A 4903-nucleotide genomic window follows, 5' to 3' on the forward strand; every position below is an offset into this window, starting at 1 on the left:
TCCCCTCTTTTAACTTTACTCTTCAACATCATAACAATGGGACGTGTTCCTCTTTTAACTTTAACTTTCGATTTTAAATAACACAAGTGTGATGTTACGTTAATCTCAGTTTAATGATGGGTATGTTTATAAAATTTTATGATTTATTTTATTATTTAACACTTAAATGAGTTTTCGTATGTTAAAACTATTGTGTAATATTATGTTGTAGAAATTTGCACTTGAAAAGGACCACAACCAAATGGTCGAAAAACGTCGTGAAAGAATTAAATAAAATTTGCTAGTTACGTCGAAGTCAAGTTTTTTAAGCTTATTTTCACCACTAGCGACCAATATTAATTTTGATTAATATTAATTTTAATTGATCGTTAATTAGAATTATTTTAAATATAATTTAATTTTAATATATATTACATATATATAGTAATATATATATATACTTACCGATCGCATATATATCTTTTACATTTCTTTTTGCTCAGTGAGCTGACAAGGCGAGACAGATTCTTTATGCACGCAAAATGCCCCACTCCATGTTCGTCCTCCGCGTACAGCAGATTGACATGTCTGTCCTTCTTTTTTTCCCGAAAGACCGTAGCGGGACGATGTTCTCGTTTTCGATGATGTACACGTTTACGGAGATGTCGTTTGCAAGTTCGAATTTTTTAATTTGATTCACAGTCACTGAAAAACTCAATGTTTTGGAGATTCAGCACTGTGGTGTAATGCGAATAGGAGGATTCTCGTTCCATATGTTTCTTTCAGCGGGGTACAGAGCGGCCACCACCGACCATGCGAAACACGCATTGTCCGCTGATCGCACATAACAACCGCTCTTTTTGCTATAATTTTGTGCGATAATTTGACGTGTGCATCCCGCACGCATAGGATTGTACTTATTTACATTCACAGTCAAATCTATTATCCGCGACAATGGCCAGCCGCTATTGCGTTCCTGGAACTCTTCTAGCGATGCTAGCGTGGCTCGATTACGCGGCGCTCGTACCACTCGCGTACATCGGGCGTGCGAAAGAGTTCACAGTTTCTCGTGTTAATACTTTTATGGCGCGCTTGTCACCGGACACAAATTCGCCGTTGAAAACAGTGTTCACTTTTACACTGGCATGTCTCTGCCAAACACATTCTCCACGTTTCTCGACTACAATGTCTGTGGCATTTTCCAAAAATTGACGCGGTTCGATATAGTCTGCCGTTAATTACCGCACCGGTCAGTATACGGCTATCGAACGCTGTATCGATCTCGCGCCAAACGAGTCTTTGCACGTTATTGCCACCGCCACTAAATTCCGCCGCCACTAGGTATGGATTCACCGAACCGTTCCTGCAAGCGCACCTTTGCAACCCTCGAGTCGCGCTATTCTCGCCACTAAAGATTGCCTATGTCAATCGACAGTCGCGGACGCTTGGCACGGCTGCGTTCTTCCAGATCTTCGATAAATTCTTCGCATTTTTGCATCCATCCGAAATATTCGCCCAAGGTAGCGACTTGGCGGGAAAGCTCCAACAGGTCGCGCTCAACGTTTTCCATTTTGCAAAAATTCACTTATACTGCACAGAAATAACTACTTTGATTGTACACTAAACTTTTTTTTCTTGCAACCCGAATGAAGAGAGCGTGCGCTCGCCAGTGGTACTATGGCCCGGCAGCGGCATCGGTCTTCATTATATATCCCGATCAACCCTTTGTTCGTCAACGTACGAACGAGAAAAATTTAGATGACGTAGATTTTTTTGCGCTTGTTTTGTTTTATAAATTTCTGCAGCAGCTGGTTATCGGCGCTGGTATTTCTTCCTAAGATAAACAATAAAGAACCGCCGCTTATTGGGGGGAGGGTACCACGAGGGTGAAATGCAATCCCTCGCGAAAACATGTCGCAAGCTGCGAGGGTTGCAGGCAGCAACTTGTTCGCCCCCGCTGATATTTCTAGAAATATAAATATCAACCCGCTTGATTGTCGGCAGCCCTTTTGTTCTTAATAATTCTTAGAATTTGATTACCCTGAACCTTATCTTATCTTCAGAGAAAGTTTAGATGACGAAACACAACCCCCTTAGTAATAGATATCTGAATGTCGGCGCTCAGCCTGAATCGGCGGCAGCCATTCGCAGAATTTTTACCTTATCATGGGTAATAGATATCGCTGTAATAAATATCTAAGTGTCGGCGCTCGATCCAAGCCTGGATTCAGCGGCAGCCATTAATAATTCTTAGAATTTGATTACCTAGAATTTTTTACCTTATTATGGGTAATAGATATTGCTGGAATGTTTATCTTATCTTGTTGTAATAGATATCGCTGGAATGTTTATCTTATCTTGTTTGTAATAGATATCGCTGGAATGTTTTATCTTATCTTGTTTGTAATAGATATCGCTGGAATGTTTATCTTATCTTGTAATAGATATCGCTGGAATGTTTATCTTTTGTTTATAAACATATTATGTAACATGAGCCTCTTATCAGGTAACCTGAGCTGATAAGATAAGCTTATCTGCTGATAAGACCCCCTCCTCTGCGTGACGTCACCCCTCTCGCCCCCGAAAACCCCCCCGCCCCTCACCCCCCTCATTTGCCCCTGGTCCAGAACCCGCCCTAGTATTACTACTTTCAAGAATAAAAATTGTTTGAGAGAAACGCGAGATCCGGCACTGGCGACTGTCGGAAATATCTCGAGGTGGATAGGAAAGTGATCTGAGGAGAATTTTGTCGTGTTAATCGATTTATTCTGATCGAACCGCTGAGAGACGACTGAATTCGTCGGCGAACGGCAGTTCGTGAATTTTGACAAACAAGTATAAAGAGGGGGAACAGTTTCGACAGATTTATAATATCTAGAGTACAGAAATATAAAGGAGAAAATACATATAAATATATAGAGGACATAGGTGTCCTTTGTAATGTGAACACGAAAACAACAAAAAAAGCGCGCAAATAAGTACGCGGAGAACGGTATCTATAGAAATTAGCGCGATAACATTTACCGGAATATTTGCTTAAAATTCGACTTTTCATAACGGCCGTTCTCGAGAGATTTAGGAAGATTGATATTTTCTTAAACTCAATGAGAATATTATTAAATTCGACGATACAGATTTCAAAATGCAATATTAAATTAAATCGGATCTAATTGTACTTATAATGATTTGTCCGAACAAAATTATGCACACAATAGAAATTCGATGAAACAAATTATGTACATAATTAAAATTATGTACATAATTAAAATTGTGTACATAATTTTAATTCGCCATATTTCGATTTATATAATATATATATATATATATATTATATAATTTAATATGTGAATTCGTGTGTGTGTGTGTGTGTGTATGTGTGTGTGTGGTATATGTATATAATTTAATTTGCTAAATTTATATCAGTATTTAATTTTAATAAAATTTTAATTGTCGAATTTTAACTTCTTGAATTTCTATTCTGCACATAATTTTAATTCGCCGTATTTCTATTATGTAAATAACTGAAATTATACTTAATAGAAATTCGACAAGTAAAAATTATAGAAATTTGGAAATTTAAGTTATGTACATAATGGAAATTCAAGAATTAAAATTATGTACATAACTTGAATTCTCAAATTTGGGAATTAAAGTTATGTACATAATTTTAATTCTTGAATTTCCATTATGTACATAGCTTGAATTATGTATATGTAATTAGACTTGAATTATGTATATGTAATTAGAATTATGTATATGTATAATAGAAATTCGGGAATTAGAGTTATGTATATAATTGAAATTCGGCTAATTAAAATTTGTACACGCGGAGCAAAAATTTGTTCGGCGCGCGCAAAGCGCTAAATCTAGTGTATTCAAAATCGCGCTTTTAGCTTGATCGCATACTATCTGATATTGTTTCTATAAGATCACGTGCTTCCAAAATTTACATTCATTTGTTGCTTAATCATTACACATAAACATGAAGTTGATATAATTATTTGAGATATTGTATGCTCTATGAATTTAAAAAGATTAAAAATGCAACTGCGGCTACGAAAGATATGTGCAATACATTAGGAGAGAATGTTGTAAACGTCAGTTAAAAGTTATGGTTCTGAAAATTTTGAATTAAAAATTTGAATGTCGAAGATGAGATCCGGATTTTAATTAGCGGCTTTTTGAATTTCAATGACAATGTTCAAAAGGCCTATTTCATGAAGATCCCTTTTGGAATTGATAAGCTGCTCATTAAATGGTAATATGTTATAAATAATAATGGCCAATATATTTGAATTTAAATAATTCTTTTTTTAAATAGGAGTTGTAGAAATTAATCGACCAAACTAAGCGAGTAATAATTTATTCAGCTTCACGACGTTTCGACTATGTGATTGCGATTCTTATCAAGTAAAACACTAAAATATTTTTTGTACATAAATAGTCATTACGTACAGAAATTCACAAATAAACCTTCAATATAAACTGGAAACCATACTTACAATGAATTAAATTAAAGTTAACACAATTATTATACAATTGAGTCAGTAACATTTCTTGAAATTATATAAGGCAATCAATAGAACAAAGCGAAACATTAAACATCATAACCCGTCGAAGGATCGTTAGATTCTAATATGTTTTTAAAAAAGAATATTACACGACTTCATTATTTTGTTATAAACCATCGTTTAAGATTCTCCGTATCCTTCTGTGAGTTTATGTTGTTGTAAGTTTTTAATATAAAACATTTCGGCTAACTCTCTCTCTTCCTTAAGTGTTTTTCCGTATGTAAAATGTTAAATTTATTCCAATCGAACATCATGTTCAAATAACTATTTATGTAATAAAAAATATTTTAGTATTTTACTTGATAAGGATCAAATTACATGGTCGAAAACGTTCGTGAAGCTGAATAAATTAT

Source organism: Nylanderia fulva, unplaced genomic scaffold (assembly GCF_048542155.1).
Source record: "Nylanderia fulva isolate GAGA-0341 unplaced genomic scaffold, ASM4854215v1 Scaffold677, whole genome shotgun sequence".
Lineage (NCBI taxonomy): Eukaryota > Metazoa > Arthropoda > Insecta > Hymenoptera > Formicidae > Nylanderia > Nylanderia fulva.